Source organism: Hemibagrus wyckioides, unplaced genomic scaffold (genome assembly GCF_019097595.1).
Source record: "Hemibagrus wyckioides isolate EC202008001 unplaced genomic scaffold, SWU_Hwy_1.0 Contig6, whole genome shotgun sequence".
NCBI lineage: Eukaryota > Metazoa > Chordata > Actinopteri > Siluriformes > Bagridae > Hemibagrus > Hemibagrus wyckioides.
The window spans coordinates 169,525-188,437 of NW_026690808.1; the positions used below are offsets into that span (position 1 = coordinate 169,525).

At 39.5% G+C, this 18,913-nt stretch overlaps 3 non-coding genes across 3 annotated transcripts; all 3 read right to left on the reverse strand.

Moving 5' to 3' along the window:
• Positions 1–16,570: 16,570 nt before the first annotated feature.
• trnae-uuc (transfer RNA glutamic acid (anticodon UUC)) lies at positions 16,571–16,643 on the reverse strand. Its single transcript has one exon. It is a non-coding gene; the product is annotated as a tRNA-Glu (tRNA).
• Positions 16,644–16,971: 328 nt separating this feature from the next.
• On the reverse strand, positions 16,972–17,044 carry trnar-acg (transfer RNA arginine (anticodon ACG)). Its single transcript has one exon. It is a non-coding gene; the product is annotated as a tRNA-Arg (tRNA).
• Positions 17,045–17,153: 109 nt separating this feature from the next.
• On the reverse strand, positions 17,154–17,225 carry trnah-gug (transfer RNA histidin (anticodon GUG)). The gene has a single exon. It is a non-coding gene; the product is annotated as a tRNA-His (tRNA).
• Between the last annotated feature and the right edge of the window lie 1,688 nt (positions 17,226–18,913).

Sequence of the window (18,913 nt, forward strand, 5' to 3'; positions counted from 1 at the left end):
GGACGATGGACGGAGCCACGTACCGTCAAATCTTGAGTAAGAACCTCCTTCCCTCAGCCAGGGCATTAAAAATGGGTCGTGGATGCAAAGAGGAGTGGGCCCAAATTCCTTGAGATGTGTGCAAACCTGGTGGCCAACTACAAGAAATGTCTGACGTCTGTGATTGCCAACAAGGATTTGCCACCAAGTAATAAGTCATGTTTTGCAAAGGGGTCAAATACTTATTTCACTCAATAAAATTCAAATCAATGTATAACTTTTTTTGAAATGTGTTTTTCTGGATTGTTTTTCTTGTTATTCTGTCTCTCACTGTTCAGATAAACCTACCATTAAAATTACAGACTGATCATTTCTTTGTCAGGGAGCAAATATACAAAATCAGCAGGGGATCAAATAATGTTTTCCCTCACTGTATACCGTACACTGGCTAATGGTGATGTGTGAGGACTTTTATTTTTATATATTTTTATATATATATAAAAAATGTAAACATAAATATGCTAATTCAGGCTAATTCCAGAAACAAACAATGTGATTTCTGTGGCATTTCACACTGACACTGTGGACCATATGTGTGTATGTGATGTAGCACTAAATGTGATGCCCTCTTTTATGTTTTAATCAACATGCTGGAGAGCTTCAATGTCTTTTTAGCCACTTCACTTTACTTAGCATTTTGCACAACATTTCTTATAGCACAACTTGCGGTTCCCCTCTAAACTGTCCAGACGCACACACACACACCCGGAACCAAAATCACATGTAATCATTCATAACATCACATCTTCCCCACTTTAAAAGTAAAGCACTATCTTTGGGATTCTTTACTTCTATTACTAACTTTTATGCAAAAAACAACCTTTTTTTTCTTTTATCTAACAGTAACACAATAGTTGCAGTTTAACTGTGAGATATTACAATCAACCTTTTTCTTTTTCAACTACCCCAGTCCTTGAAATATTTAACAAATTTCAATAAGCCTTTCAGGAGGTCTAACAGGTCATCTTGGTCTGCAAGACATCGCAGGAGACACATTATTTTTGCAGATTTCGCTTCCACATCTTCAGCATTTACTTTTTGGGGTTTTCATTCTTTGCTGCTTTTGCTTTGCAAAATGTGTTTTGCTCCTCTTTTTTAATGGCCTGCACTGCAGCATCTTCTCTATGTAGTTCCTTGGCTTGTGCACAAGTTATTTCAGCAGGTCTACACATATTGACTGATTTCTCCAGTGTCAGGGTCAGGGTCAGGGTCTTTCCCTGAGACCATTATCAGGAATCCCACAGACTATTTTGTCCCTCACCATTGAGTCTCTAAAATCTCCAAATTCACAAGTCTTACTTAGTGTGTGCAGTTTCGCAAGGTACTGGTCAAAACTCACTCCTTGTGTCTGGTCAGCAGAGAAAAACTTCTCAAAAGTGACATTCTTACTTGGCACGAAGTATTATGGAACATGTGCCACACACAAGACCTGAAATAATTGTTTGGTCTAAAAACCACACACCTGGCAACACACAAACATCATCTGACATTCACTGAATTGAACTAGATGACTGTTCCTGAGAAAATTCAGCAACTTATTATTTCAATCAATTTACGCACTAGGCTTTCTCACAACAAATCAATCTCACTGTTGGATATGTAATCTAATGATGATGAGGTAGTTCTAGGTTTCGCCTTGTTTTATATAAGCTGTATCCGATACTGCCATCCTGTGGTGAGATTGAGAATTGACCTAATACAGGAGACTTACTATCAGGTACCACAGAGTATAGAAGTAATGCATTAAGTCTCTTTATATACTTTCACAAGAAGACCAGCCTGTAACCACTTAATGAAATAGAAATAATAAATGAATTAAATGACTTGAATGAAATTTTATTTTTATACTTGTACAGAAGGCCATCATACAGAGGTGGCAGCAGGAATAACACAGGCTACTGACTTAACACCTTACTACACACTGTGTCACTTTAAATTTCATTCATCTCAGGTTACTTTTAGAAGCATTACTGCACTTTAAAGCTTTGGACCCTGTGTTTTCTATAATGTATAGTTTTCATTTTGAATGTACTTTTTTGTGATTTCAGTATTTATACCCTATACTCTTATACTTACACTCTACCCATGTGTGTACTTACCCCCACTGTTACCCATAGCCCCTCCCTGCATGCTTAGTCTCGTCAGCACTGTGAATGTCATACATGTGTCTTAGACCTTGAGTCCAAGAGAATTATTATTTCATCTCATCACACTGTATGTGGCTGTGATTATCTTGAAATACCGCATAGTTAAAGCTCTGTGAAGAGATTCTGGCACTTAGGTTTAAAACACTTAAATCCTCATTATTCCCATCCTACAGTTCTGTTATTTATTTTAAAGTAAATTGTTCTTCATAAGTATACCAGTAATTGTTAAGAAGTTTCTGTCAGTTCACATATCACAATACAAATCAAATGCAGCTCCAAGAAGAGATTCAGGGTCTAAGGTGATCTGTTATAAAGAAGGTATCAGCTTTCATATAAGCATTTCTTTAATGTTAACTAATGCAGTAAATAAAGTAAGTTAACAGAGCCTTAATGTAAAGTGTTATCACAGTATGTTTATATGGTTTATTACTCACATAAATAATTGTAATGTGATAAATGTATTGATTAGGTCCACTGAAAAAAAGTCCAAAATTCTGTGACCACATTAATAATCTGGGATTTTTCTTCAACTGCATTTTTTCCTATTTAAAATATAGAAAGTAAACAATAGTTCATTTAAGATTCTGTACTCTTTCTAGGTGTCTATTTAGGTCAGATTTTCTTCATGTCTGATCTTTTTTACTGAAGCATGTGTTCAAGTGACACACTGATGCATTTGATCTAAAATGGCTTGTAAGGTTTTACATAAACTTGTGGTGTCCATGCAGCTCAAATGCACACACTCATTTAAAGCAAAAAAGGCAACATGCTAAATGCTAGAAGCTCAGAAAGGCATCTTGCATAAATTTCAAAGATTTGCAGAAAGAACGAAAGTTGTTGTCAAATAATATAATCTGTATAACAAATTGATGTATTAAATTAGAAAAAAACGCCAAAAAGAAGCATTTTTACTAGTGGTCTCAGACATTTGGACCCCACTATATATTTTATTATGGCCTTAGCAAGGCTATAAAGTGTCCAGTTTTTATATATTTCTTTTCTGTTTTGTACATTCCTTATTTTGAAGGCTAGTGTATTAATTTAAGTGTGTTCATTTATGACAGAAATGGCCTCAATGTGTCTTAAAATGTCCTTGTTTTGTCTGTGCAGGCAACATTTATAACTGATTCCAGGTGTTTTGAGGAAATGCATCTCAAGCTCTGACATACTGCTGTGGCTGAAATTGATTTTTAAGACACTAATGTACATGGAAGTTGCTGGACAAAGCTCAGTCTGATGGTGTGCTTTTAGATCATTTGTGGCATATCTTGCTTCTTGTCATAGATAAATGTGATCTGTCTGAAAATGGAAAAATGGTGTTGGCAGTAGGACTAAAAGGGAACTGGAAGCAAACATTTTGATCAGTGGGGTTAATAAAGCTTATCTAACAGTTAGAACAGCTGTCCTGTGTGACTGAACAAAAGTGAAGCAAACAGATTTCTTCAGCAGGGGGTATCTGTCTCGTAAGCTGTTTAGTGAAGAGGAATTCTGCAGTATGATTAATGCTGTCACACCTGACTAATGGTGTCTGAACTCAAGCCACCCTACACTTGGAATAAATGAGGGACGCTGTGTCCACCTGTGTCCAGGGGGTGATGTTTCACACCGAGGGTCTGAATTCATCTATCTAATAATCCCACTCCTAATCAAACCCAGCCTTAGATATGATTTAAATTATGGTAGAATAACTGTTACTCATATGGGAAATGTCTCAGTGAATAATGCTTTACATTATGGTCCCCTTAAATGATATTATTTAACATTAGTTTACATAAACAAACCATGTATGTCAGTATTAATATACCCCGCCTACTGCTGAACAACAAAAGCTAGATTTCAGTTCACCACCAGGTAAAACAATTAGTTTGACTGAACTCAATAAATTGGTTGCTGCATTTATTGTTGAGGAGATGCAGCCACTCTTCACTGTGAAGGCGCCGACATTTTGTAATATCATCAGCAAAATCAGGGAAATGGACAGGGGCCGTGCTCTCCGATCGCAAAACCTTTACAAGCTTTTTGGACAAGGCATATATAGAAATGGAGGCAGACCTGAAGAAAACATTTGCAGATTGATCTAATTTTAGAATGACTTTAGGAAGACTATATTGCACTCTTTAATGTCTTTATTAACTTGGACTGTGAGTTTACTTTGTAATGTAACACATAGGTTTCTATGTGTATAAAATGAAAAGAGAACGAGTCTACTGGTCAAATTTAAGAAAAAGTATCGCAAAAGTAACGTAACGCATTACTTTTTATAAAAAATAACTAAGTAATGCAATTTGTTACTTTTTTAGGGAGTAACACAATATTGTAACGCATTACTTTTAAAAGTAACTTTCCCCAACACTGAATATAATATAATAACAAATATATAATATATTTGTTATTTTTCACATTTTAGTAAACCATTTAAAGGTTGTGAAATTCTGTAAAAATGATCTGTATATGAGTGAAAAATTCAGTTTGTGTTGCGTTTAAAGGAAACTTTTATACATATACTGATGGCTAAAAATAATCAGAATGAGACCGCAATAGGAACAAATATAAACATTTATTTAAGCAAAGTCTATAAGAAGTATACAAATAAGTTTATTTCTAAACAATTCTATATATGTATTTACAATCTATAGGCTATTGATGGGAATAGGGGGAGTGGGATAGGAACAGAGGGATAGATTAATAAGGGACGATTATTAAGGGACGAGGGATCTTAAATGCTAAGGTTAAGCCCTTCTTCAGGTCCTGGGGTTCACTGTACAAACCTGTAGGAAAGAAAAGAGATTTTTTAAATATTAAGTTGATCAAAAATAGAAATAAAATGATTTCATACTTACGTGTGGAGCCTGAGCAATGTAGGAAAAAGAAGTGAGAGAAAAGAAGATGAAATGAAACAGAGGAAGAAAAGATGAAGTGGGTAAGGGGAAAGACATTGCTCAGAGCTCCTCCAAAATGTCCATCATCAGCTGGACGTGCAGCTTGAGGAGTCGCTGAACTGTGGTGGCTAAGGCTGCTGGGTCACTGTAGAGCTCCAGAGGCTGAGTGAAGAGTACTTCAGCAAGCTCTGTAAGGTAATCCTATTGACAAATTCCACACACATCCAACATAGTGTCACTGAGTTTAAGATACAATCCTGAGAATTTGTGGATCGTGGCATCAGAAGATATTCAACACTTACAATAAGCACTGTGAAGTACAGCTCTGCTGCAGGCTCCCACACGTCCACGTCCCACATGCTGAAGAGCGCAAGCAGGCGCTCCAAGAATCCTCCCTTAAACTTTTGGAAAGAAAGACAAGCTTCATTAATGCCATGTCTTATCAGGTTTAAAAAATATGGAAAAAGAAAACCAGATCAAATAGACCATGTTCTGAAACTCAAACATTACTTAGAAATCTCCTGATAAGACACTTACTGGCTGAGGTTTTGAGCCATTTATAAAGTAGCTGAAGAAAATCAGCTCAAAAAAACATCCAGGAAGTTGTAGTGGTGGTCCTGCACAGAGTAGAAAAGATACAAAAATAAATTAGCTTTACATATTGGAGTCCTGTTTTCTATATTAGCAAAATCTGTTATCTTTAAACATCTGTCATTTCACACAGGCGTTTATTAGCTTACACAGGAGCTGAGCTCTGCTTTAATCGATTCCTGATTGGAAGGCGTCCTCAGGAATCGAATCAGGGCCTCGTAGGCCAACTGCACACCAACTGCATCCTGTTAAAGCAAACGAAAAAATCTCTGTAACTCACTTTGGCTATGGCTGAGAAACTGAAATTATTTCCATCACAAAAATGATACAGTCTTTCATCATTCTGAAGTCACCTGGTTGTTAGCTGCTGCCAGTCGCATGACCATCTTCTTTCCAGCCATGAACAAGAAGTTCTGCTTGTGGATGCTGGCAAGCAGAGTCTGAATATAAGACAGCACACAATATAAAAGTTAAAGCAGAGTGGACTTTACCTGCGCAGTAACAGCAGCTGAATAAAGGTTTTACTCACAGCAAACGCCTCACGAAGCGCGGGCACCTTCAGGCCGATTTCAGTCACCCCTCTGTCTGAAAGATGGCAGCTAAGAAACAAGAGATGTAAATGTTTAGTGTATATTAAACATACAATACACTGTTACATCATTAAAGAGTGAAGAGGATCGTACCAAATAAAGGGCACCTCCAACTCCTCTGGGTTAAGGCGCTCCTCACTCTCCTGCAAGCCAAATCATTAAATCATTAAAACTCACACAGTAAATTTTACAGTATCCGAATCAGGGGAATAGCAGCATATGTAGATACACATCAGGTCTGAAAGTCTGAATTACCTCACAGTCGTTGTGATCATAGTCCCAAGTGGAGGTGAACATCTGTCCATCTTCAGCCACATACAGCAAAGTGCAGGTTACCGTTGTAATGGTTTGCTGTTGAATAAAAAAAATATCCACACTGAAGACAAATAAAAGCACAACTGACAAAATTCTAAAAGTTACTAACTACAAGATACACTTCATGACAGTGCAATAAATTTACCACAAAATAATGTGGCACGACGAATGATGTCTCCATTCGGTTACAGGAGATGAACTCTGTAACCCTCCCAGATTCAGCCTTAAGAGAACAAATTAAAGTGAACACAATTAGTCACTGCAATTAACAAAAGATTTGTGATGCCACAACGAATAATCCCTTACCTGTATGCCAGTGAAACAGTTCTCTATGGAGGACTCATAAGGGAATCCCTGCAAATGACAAAAAGCTGAAACTCAAGATCTATTTCACAAACGTGAGCGTCTAATAATCATCAAGGTCAATTCTCTTCCTCAGAGTAATTAAATCTGTGATTACCATGTGATTCAAGCTGCTCGTCTTGGTGGATTTAAACCAACAAAGACGGCTCTGTGGGCCCCTTATCATCCCCAGGAAGTATGTTTTCATTTCCACTGACTGAAAATAGAGAAACAAAACTAAACATTAGAACTTGTAAAGACGGGTGTTTGTGTGTTTGTATCTCAGCTGCTGCACTGTAGAATACCTTGAACTGGGAGATGGAGGCCTGTGCAGAGAGGAACTGAATATTACACCAAGCGCTGATCAGCTCACCAGCATCGAGCGGCTGTGAAAAGTAGAGCAGGAAGATCATGAGTGCTTCTGATCACAGCAGTTTCATACTAATATTCTGTCACTTAGAAAAAAACAGAAAAACAGGTGAAGGGTCTTGAGGTTGTTCTGTGGGCAGCAGTTGGATGTTCGGCTCAACAAACTTAAAACACACAAACACAATTAGTCACTGCAGTTCATAACATTTTGTGATGCCACAATGAATAATCCCTTACCTGAATGCCAGTGAAACTCTCCTTATCACTGGTATAATAAGGGAATCCCTGTAAAAGACAATTAGATGAAACTCAAGATCTACAACCACATTTCACAAAAGTGCTCTTCTAAAAATCATGTCAGTTCAAAAATGTCCATTCTCTTCATCAGAGTAATAAAGACTGTGATTACCTCGCGAGTCAAGCAGTGTGTCTCTGCGCTTTCAAACCAGCAGAGCCGACTCTCTGGACCCCTCATCATTCCAATGATGTCTCTGCTCATGTCCACTGGCCAGAAACAGAGAAACAAAACTTAACATTAGATCTTGTAAAGAAGGATGTTTGTGTGTTTGTATCTCAGTTACAGCAGTGTAGAATACCTGGGAGAGGGAGGAGACTACAGACACACACTGAACATCACGGCAGGCACTGTCCGGCTCATCAGCATCGAGCGGCTGTGAAATGTAGAGCATGAAGATCATAAGTGCTTCTTATCATATCAGATTTATACTAACATTCTTTACAGTAAAAACAACCTTGTAAAATCCATTGATTGGCTTTAGGAAATAAATGAAGGATTTTCTTACCAGAATGACAGCTGAAGGTTCTTCGTGTGGTTCGGTGGACAGCAGCTGCAGGATTGGCTCAATGACCTTAACACACACACACAAACACACACACACACACACACACACACACACACATACACACACACACACACATACACACACACACATACACACACACACATACACACACACAAAAACACACATACACACACACACACACAAACACACACACACACACATATACACACACACACACACACACTTAGAAAAAAGTGGCCTGTAGGTTTTAAATGAAGTTAAAATATTACTATTTAACTGACACATACCTGGAGGACAGAGGGAGTATCTGCTGATTCCTCCAGCACATCCACAGGCTCTGCAATAGATTATTTTTCTGTGACTCAGAATTATGACTCTTCAATTACACAATATCAAACTTTCCTATTAATGCATAAAAGTTAATAAAGCAGTGAGTTTGATAATTAGTTAACTTGTGAAGAAACAGAAAAATTGTAGCAGTCAGATTGTGTAAATTCACTGTACATGTGACCTGATTAAACTCTCTAAAACCTCCTGCCCCTGTCCACCACCCAAATCTATAAAAAATATTACACTGTATAATTATTAAAACCTTTATACTCACTATGATATTGTGGAAATGAAACCATTAGTGAAGTTCTCTAGGTAGATACCATACACTGCTCAGCCATAACTTTATGACCACCTTCCTAATATGCTGTTGGTCCCCTTTTTGCTGCCAAAACAGCCCTGACCTATCGAGGCATGGACTCCACTAGATCCCTGAAGGTGTGCTGTGGTATCTGGCACCAAGATGTTAGCAGCAGATCCTTTAAGTCCTGTAAGTTGCGAGGTGGGGCCTCCATGGATTGGACTTGTTTGTCCAGCACATCCCACAGATGCTCGATTGGATTGAGATCTGGGGAATTTGGAAGCCAAGTCAACACCTCATTCTCATTGTTGTGGTCATCAAACCATTCCTGATCCATTTTTGCTTTGGGGCAGGGTGCATCATCCTGCTGAAAGAGGCCACAGACATCAGGAAATACCGTTACCATGAAAGGGTGTAGATGGCCTGCAACAATGCTTAGGTAGGTGGTTCATGTCAAAGCAACATCCATATGGATGGCAGGACCAAAAGGTTTCCCAGCAGAACATTGCCCAAAGCATGACACTTCCTCCGCCAGCTTGCCCTCTTCCCATAGTGCATCCTGGTGCCATGTGCACACACACCCGTCCATCCACGCCATGTTAAAGAAAACTTGATTTATCAGACCAGGTCACCTTCTTCCATTGCTTCGTGGTCCAGATCTGATGCTCACGTGCCCATTGTTGGTGCTTTCAGTGGTGCACAGGGGTCAACATGGGCGCTCTGACTATGCAGTCCCATAAGTAACAAACCGTGATTTACTGTGTATTCGGACACCTTTCTATCAGAACCAGCATTAAATTTTTCAGCAATTTGGGCAACAGTAGCTCGTCTTGTGGATCGGACCACATGGGCCAGCCTTCACTCTCCACGTGCATCAGTGAGCCTTGGCCGCCCATGACCCTGTCACCGGTTCACCACCGTTCCTGCTTTGGACCACGTTTGATAGATACTGACCACTGCAGACCGGGAACATCCCACAAGAGCTGCAGTTTTGGAGATGCTCTGATCCAGTCGTGCCATCACCATTTGTCAAACTCGCGCAAATCCTTACACTTTCCCATTTTTCCTGCTTTTAACACATCAACTATGAGGACAAAATGTTCACCTGCTGTCTAATATATCCCACACACTAACAGGTGCCATGATGAGGAGATCATCAGTCTTATTCACTTCACCTGTCGGTGGTCATAATGTTATGGCTGATCGGTGTACATCTGTAACCATGCCCTTTAGCGCGAGAGCTGATTAATCAGTAGTCTAAGTATGATTTAGTATAAAACCAGTAGTCATGGTTGTTAAAAGTGACTTTTTAATGGGGATGAGTATTATATTGTGGAAATAAATGAAATTCTCGTTACCCGAGCTCATCAACTCGTTCAGGATTTTAGTGTGTAATGTAAAACAACAGCCAAGTTCACTAGCAGCTTAACTAACATTAGGCTAAACATTATATTTATATTATATTTACCGATAAAATGTGTACAAATTACAACAAATAGACATGTAGATATAATTAGTCCAACTATTACAGTGTAATTTAAATCGGTAAAAATCGGCTAAAGTCCGCTAGCGCGCTAGCTAGCGGATCACAAGGCTAATCATGATTTAGTGTAAAACCAGTAGTCAGGGTTGTTAAAAGTGACCTACTAACAGGGTAAATATTTCATTGTGGAAATAAAATAAATTCTTGACCAAGCTTAAGGATTTTATTGTGTCATTTAAACCAGTAGCCGAGTTCGCTAGCACGATAACTAGCATGATGCTAACTGTGTAAATGAAATGATTAGCGAAGTTCTCTAGGTAGATAACATACATCTGTAACTAAGTCCTTTAGACCTGACTAAATCACTAGTCTAGTCATGATTTAGTGTAAAACCAGTACTCAGGGGTGTGAAAAGTCACCTTTTAAATGGGTAAATATTATATTGTGGAAATAAACTAAATTCTCGTTACCCGAGCTCATCAACTCGGTTCAGGATTTTAGTGTGTAATTTAAAGCAGCAGCATGTTCACTAGCAGGTGAACTATTATTAGGAGAAATATCATATTCACATTAATATAAACAATAAAGTGTTAAATAATTACAACAAATATACAAGTTCTCTCGGTAGATATGATTAGTCCAAATATTACACTGTCATTGAAATCGCTAAAAATCGGCTAAAGTCCGTTAGCGCGCTAGCTGCTGAATCACAAAGCTAAGCACGATTTATTTTATTAAAACCAGGAGAAGGGGTTGTTAAGAATGGACTTCTAATGGGGTAAATATTTCATTGTGGAAATAAAATAAATTCTTAAACCGAGCTTAATGATTTTATTGTGTAGTTTAAACCAGTAGCCAGGTTCGCTAGCACGGTAACTAGCATTAGGCTAATTCACGGCAAGATGAGGTGTCGTGTGTGCTACATAACATTAGACTGTAACACTGTCACTTTAACATGATTTATTGTAGAAACAGTGTGGCATTAAAGGATAAAGATCATCCTACCTTGAGGACACTGAGTGTGTTCAGCAGGAGCAAATTATAAAATGTAAAATATATAATTTGTAAATGCATTTTTTACGGACTTCACTTCCTGGTTTCCGTACAGTTCGGTTTTTCTCGGAGGTTTTCGGTGGATGCCGTAAACAGGAGTTTTTTTTTTTTTTTTTAAGGTCGTATCGTCTTTAAACTGGTCCTACAGCTTGAATTCTAACTGTACAGCTACATGCTGCCTTAAACTTCAGCTATGCTTCACTCCCTGGGCTTCCCGGACATTTCAGCTTATTATTATGATTATTATTATTATTTATTCATTATTGACTCTTGTTACTAGTTAGTGCTGGTTTATACTAGTTAGTGCTGGTTTATACTAGTTAGTGCTGGTTTATATTGGTTTATACTAGTTAGTGCTGGTTTATACTGGTTTATACTAGTTAGTGTTGGTTTATACTAGTTAGTGCTGTTTTATACTAGTTAGTGTTGGTTTATACTGGTTCTGAAGGTCGCAAGATTTGGATTATCTTTTGGCATTTTTGCTACACCCCTGTTTCGGATTTCTCTGTACTCCACTACTGGATTTGACTCCTACACCGACTCTACAGCGCAGCGATGATGAACTTCGGGGGAGGAGCCGAGCCTCAGCACCCGGATGTGGACTGTACGACCCCTGGAACGGTGAGTTACTGAGTTTCCTCTTTTCACTTAAGTATAAAGTCTTTTAAACACCGCGTTATTACAAAAAACCGCAATCAGGAATATCGTTTTATATGATTAGATGGTTTTGAGAAATTCTGTTCGGCTAATCTTTATTCGGCTAATCGCTTTACGTACACGATCAGTATGCTAAAGCTAGCGGACAAAATGGCAGACTCCAGTGAAACGAGCAGGGAAGAAGAAAACAGTGTTCATGTTTTCAGATATGTTAACATCAGCTTTTCATAAAAGTCCCAATGTTTACTTAACGTTTGTTAAAGTTTACTAAGTCAAGCCGAGGAGTATTAGCAAAGATTAGCTAGACGGCTAATTAGCATGTAGCTAAAAGTAATTGTTTTTCAGTGTTCGTAGTTTTTTTTGATGGAGTGAATAGAATAAGTTAAAATACTTACAATAACATGAAGTAACTTATTATTTTAAGGATTTTTCATTGTCCGTGTTTGTCGAGTTGTTAAAGCGGAGAGAGAAAGGGGCTGTGAGGAAAGGCAGCTAGCTGAACAAAACCAATCGGTACAAATAAATGGAGCTAGTGTGGCAATGTAGAGTGCAGCTTAGGCAAAAATATCAAGCTGTTTGTTTCAATTCTGTTCAGCAAGGTTTTGTTTCTAGCTGTCGTGAATAAAATAGTTAGGAGTAGTGTAATTTACGATAAAGGGCGAATTTTTGAGAGGAGACACAATTGGACTCAAAGGGGATGTGAACCACTGGAGTAAGAAAGTGCTAAAGTAATAGACTGTAATAGAAATGTATTTTAATCTGCATTTTTTGGGGGAAGATATTTTTAAGCATTGAAATAAGTGCACAGTGTGACTAACAGTGAAGCCGTGATACTGGAAGAGCCCTGTATAACACCTATAAATGCAGCTAAAATGTAAATACTGAGTTTTTAATGCAGTGTTATAGGAAGATTACAGTAATATAACTTGTGTAAATACTTCTTGTTTTGATAGTGAGGCTTTCCTGCTTTACAAACCATACACAGTGCTATTAAAATAAGGTTTTCTGCTTCCTTTTATGAGATGTTATTAGATGTGTTTCATTGTCTGTTCATCTTCTTTGACACAGGGAGACGGAGGGAGACGTTTGTGTTTCCACAAGATGAGCTCAACTACAACAGAGAGCTCAGCGCTAACGAGGACGACAACAGCCGACCTGCTCAGCAAAATGAAGCTGGAGATGGTGGTGAACATGAGGTGTCAACGAGGAACCTGTCCCCTGATAGAAGCCCATCCCCACCTGTGAGAGGCCTCTCTCCTCTCAGGACCCCATCCCCTGTGAGCAGTCCATCCCCTCTCCGGACCCCATCCCCTTTGAGGAGGCCACCACCTTCAGGGAGTCCACAGCCTTCAACAGTTCCTTTGCCCCAGCCTTATTTCAATATCGACATCCACAACATTGTGGCTGGTATGTACTATGCTCCTGCCACAATGATAACTCCTGTCCCACGCCAGGGCATAAGGAGGAGGTGGGACGAAGAGGATGGCAATCAAGAAGCCCCTCTGAGTAGATGGCAGCGTGTGGATCCTGATGGGGAGATGGAGTTCATCAGGATGCCTGGACTTGAGGATTTAGAGAGTTTAATCAGTCACATGTACAGTGAATTTACACAAGCTACTAATGCTACAATTAGTCTGTTTCTTCACAAATTAACTAGCTAACTAACTCACAGGTTTATTAACTTTTAAGCATTAGAAAGAAAGGAGAGAAAAATTTACAAGGTCTCTCTCTCTCTCTCTCTCTCTCTCTCTACTACCTTATAAATTTGGCCATTTTAATGTTTTACATTTAACAGAAAATATTAGTTATTAAACTTACATGAAACTAATTTATTGGAGAAGCTGTGGATTTGCTGGGAGAATCATCAGATACTCCCTCAGTCCTCCAGGTATGTGTCAGTAAAATATTTTAACTACATTTGAAACGTGTAGGCTGCTTTTGTCTGTGTGTGTGTGTGTATGTGTGTGTGTGTCTGTGTGTGTGTGTGTGTCTGTGTCTTAAGGTTGTTGAGCCAATCCTGCCGCAGCTACCCACAGAAACTCACTCCACATCTTCAGCTGTTGTTCTGGTAACCAAACCTGTCATTTATTTACTAAATCTGATCTCTGGATTTTCCAAGTGACAGAATGTTTGAAAGTGTTAGTGTGAAACTGCTATGATAAAAAACACTGATGATCCTCATCTTCTACTTTTCACAGCCCCTCAGTGCTGGTGAGCTGAACAGCACCTGCTGTAATGTTGAGTACAACACTGCAGACTCCTCCAACTCCCAGTCTGGGGTATTGTACAGTGCTGCAGCTGAGATACAAACACACACACATCCTTCTTTACAAGTTCTAATGTTTAGTTTCTCTATTTCTAGGCAGTGGACGTTAAGGGATACTTCCTCGGGATGATAAGGGGTCCTGAGAGTGGTTTTTGCTGGTTTAAAACCACCAAGACGCACTACTTCGACCAGCTGGTAATCACCATCTTTGTTACTCTGATGAAGAGAATTGATATTAATGATTATTAGATGAACACTTTTGAGAAGTAGATCTTGAGTTTCAGCTAATTGTCATTTGCAGGGATTCCCTTATCAGACCACCATCGAGGACCATTTCACTGGCATACAGGTGAGGGATTATCTGTTGTGGCGTCACAAAACTTTTGTTAGTTGCAGTGACTAATTGTGTTCACTTCAAATTGTTCTCTTAAGCCTGAATATGGGAAGGTTACAGAGCTCCTTTCCTGTAACCGGGTGGAAACCATCATGGAGCCACTTGAGGATTATGTGGTAAATTTATTGCAATGTCATGAAGTCTTTATTGTAGATAGTAACTCTTGGAATTTTGTACACATATGGGTCTGCAGTGTTCATTTTTATATATTTTTTAATTTAACAGCAAACCTTTAAAAAGGTGTCCTGCACGTTCCTGCATGTGGCTAAAGATGGTCAGGTGAACACCTCCACCTGGGAGCAGGAGCAGGTTGACTCTCCCCACAGTGATTCAGAGGAACAGTACGACTCTGAGGTAATTCTGTGTTTCAGACCTGATGTGTATCTACAGATGCTGCTATTCCCCTGAATGGGAGGCTGTAACATTTACTGTGTGAGTTTTAATGATTTATTGCTAATGTGTCTTGCAGGAGAGTGAGGAGAGCCTTAGCCAAGAGGAGATGGAGGTGCCCTTTACTTGGTACGCTTCTCTTCACAGTTTAATGGTATAAAGGAGTAATGTATGTTTAATACACTAAGCATGTAAATCTTTTGTTTCTTAGGGACCATCTTACAGAGAGAGGGGTAACTGATATCGGCCTGAAGCTGCATGCTCTCCGTGAGGCGTTCGCTGTGAGTAAAACCTTTGTTTAGCTGCTGTTTTTGCTCAGTGGAAGTTCACTCTGCTTTAGCTTATATTATGTGCTGTCTTATATTCAGATTCATCTTACCTGCATCCACAATCAACTTCTTGTTCGTTATGGGGAAGAAGATTGTGATGCGTCTGGCAGCAGTTAACAACCAGGTGACTTCAGAATGATGATGGACTGTTTCCTTGTGCAAAACACTTTCAGTTACTGGGCTTGAAAATGATGTAGTTGTCAAACAAATGTGGTAATGAGTAATTAAGGAATAATAATTAAAATAACAAGCATCAAAAGCTAATTTTATAACAATCACAGCCTGCTAAAAAAGGACATTCTTATTCTAATAGTAATTAGTATAAATAGTAGCTGCAAATAATATTGTTGTAAATAAACTTATAGTTGTATAGTGTTTATATAGTTTACTTTAATAAATGTTTTCATTTGCTCCTATTACCGTCTCATTCTGATTATTTTTAGTCATCAGTATGTCTACTGTATAACTGCAATAGTGTGAATGAGAGTACATTCCTACACACCATAAAGTCTGATCATCTTTATTTGCACTGACCTTCATCAGTGATGCTGCCACTGCTGGAGCCACCACTACTTTTAGAACATGGTTGGGAAGAAGCAGAAGACAGGGTTTCACCAATTAGAGGCTTAGGAGTTGGGGATGGCGATGGAGTCAGGGTAGGGGATGTACTCTTAGATGTGGAGGAATTCCCAGACTGAGGTCTCTTTTTCAGATCAACCGTCTGTGGAGATTGTAGGCTAGTGTTAGGTTAGATTGATGGATGACACTGTAATTATGCGAATACATTTGACTTGAATGACACATCATTAGCGTGCAAGATCCATCGATTGCCGTGGGCGGGCCATTGTTGCGATTAGCGGAGAACGATAAAATTGCGAGAGATTCGATTGGCTCGCTATGGGCGCGGCCATCATTGTCTGTCCATCTTTTCAGCGCAGGGATTGGGGACGAAAGATGTAACGGGCCGATGTGATTGGGCGAGAAAGATTTCCCGGGTGAGCTGTGATTGGCCGGCTGACCCAGACTATCGTTCTTCAGGTAGCACCACTGGCCCATGGGAGCCTTAGGGGGAGCCTACAAATAAATAAGTGATGACAAATCAGTTATGTAATGTTTTGTGCAGTGAATCGAAATGAACACAACACCAACATGCTGCTGGCTGCAATCAGTGATCGTTTTTGGTTTCCGTTGAGGAAGCGTTCCCAGCCGTTATTAACTCAGCGATTTGGTGAACTCCTTGCCAGTTCTGCGGGCAATCCAATAAAGTCACGTTCCCATACTGGGAGTCAAACCCTGGGCCACCTGGTTGAAAACCAGGAATCCTGACCGCTAGACCATATGGGAGGGCGCCCCAGGAGAGTTGAGATCAGCATTTTACTCGACCACCAAGCAGTTTGAGCTCCAGCGCGGTATCATCCAGAGCTTTGTATGGGAACCTTGCATTGCAGAGCACAAAATCGGCCAGCGCTGACCGAACATCCAGCTACTCGAGCTGGCAATCCAGCGGAAAATCAGCTGCTAGACAGAGCGTGGGCTGGTGTTCCTGGTGCAGAAAACCAGCGTAACTCCCAGTACAGGACTCTCCGCATTTCAGGGATTGCGGGAGGTGTTACTCTGCCAGCAATTCGGCAGCTGGAGTTTGTGGCACACCTCTGGGCTCTTAAAAGGAAGCCGAGCCAGCCAGGAGTCGAACCTAGAATTTTCTGATCCGTAGTCAGACGCGTTATCCATTGCGCCACTGGCCCATGTGAGTTTTAAGGGGAGCGGGGTCCTACCTTTTTATGCTTTTCAAGTGACAAACAGCCAGCGGTCAAAAGCCATGCCTAGCGTTCAACGGTGATGTGGAAAAGCCAATGCCGTGACCCGGATTCGAACCGGGGTTGCTGCGGCCACAACGCAGAGTACTAACCACTATACGATCACGGCATCCCATGCACCTGGTCCAGCAGGTAAAAGGAGCTGCTACATGTTGTGATATGCGTTCTGGCGCCCCTCTGGCCTGTGTATACATAATTTATATTAATGTTTTGTTTGCTGATGTAAACGATTGTGATTATAGTTAGTTAGTTAGTCTCTAAACTCAAATTCAGTTTCTTCTGTACATATTTGACATACACTATTTTTTGGTTTGTATAACTGTATATATATAATCAGAAAGAGGACATTCTTTAAAAAAGAGAGATTTGATTTGAAACCTGAACTGCTATCAGGTCCATGCTGAACACCTTCTGACCAATCCAAATCAAGTATAAATGTTAATCTCAATACTGCACATAATTATCAAATAAAAGTCTATCCAGCTGTTATCCAAAAGTCTGAAATAATGTTTCTCTTAAGTGTTTTAATTCAAATCCATATTTTGGTGTGATTTATACACATGGGTTTGTCCATTCTGACTTTTGGACGCTTTATTATGTCCATTTTATGAAGAAACAGGAAAAGACTTTGAAAATCATCTGTCATTTTCTGATCATGTTAAATATCAACACAACTAGACTGAAATATACAGGTAAGATATGCAACTAATTGTAACATGAACAGAGCAAGATATAAACTGATATCTACTGGTTTCCTGTCAGGGTTGTGGACTGTTTTCTGGTCACTAGAGGCCCCCACTGCCTTTTTGTTGGTGTCCAGTCTCTGTCATTATGTCTAATAGGTGTCTCCTGTGCTTTGTTTAGGTTTGTGTATTTAAGTCACCCTTTTCCTCCACAAATACTTTGCTTAGTGTTTCCTGTACCTTGATTAAGTCTAGGTCAGCCGTGTGCTCTGTTTTATGGCCTTGTCCTTAAAAGACTTTGTGCATCTGGTGTAGTTCTTTGTTTTGATTGATTGACAAGTGCTCTTTTGAATGCCTTATGGATTTATTTTGTGGACTAATTAGAATGACTTTTTGGAAGTATTGACTTTGTTTTTTGATTAGACTCCTGTGAACCTTTTGTATGCTTTTGGATTAACCTTGTGGATTTTGGGGATTTATTCTTTGGAACTACTGTCAAGTCTTTTGAGCTGACTTGTTGGATTTGTTTTGTGGATTATTTGACCTGCATTATTATCTAATTAAAGATAAGTAAACATTTCTCCAGAACTGTGATCTGGTTATCTGCATTTGTGTTCAGCCCCCTTTGAATGTGTTCAAGTTTTCTCACTAGTCCTGCCCTCAGTCGCTGCCATAACCCTATGTTCCTTCATTGGACCACTTTTGATAGATACTGACTACTGCAGACTGGGAACATGCCCCAACAGCTGCAGTTTTGGAGATGCTCTGATCCAGTCATATAGCCATCACAATTTGGCCCTTCTCCATACGCTCGCCCATTTTTCTGCATCTAACACATCAGCTTTGAGGACAAAATTGTTTACTTGCTGTCTAATCCCACCCCCTAACAGGTGCCATGATGGTGTACAGAGGGGATGGACTCCTCACAGGGGGTGGGACTAGGTGATTCCCCTCACTCTCACTCATACTGACTTATATAATAGATATATAAATAAAAAAGGTCTGTCTCTAAATATCTGAGCTTTTCTTTCTTAGTAATTCTTATTTTTACACATACACACTGTTTGCACAGTAAAGTGTGTATATACACATACACATACACTACCGGTCAAAA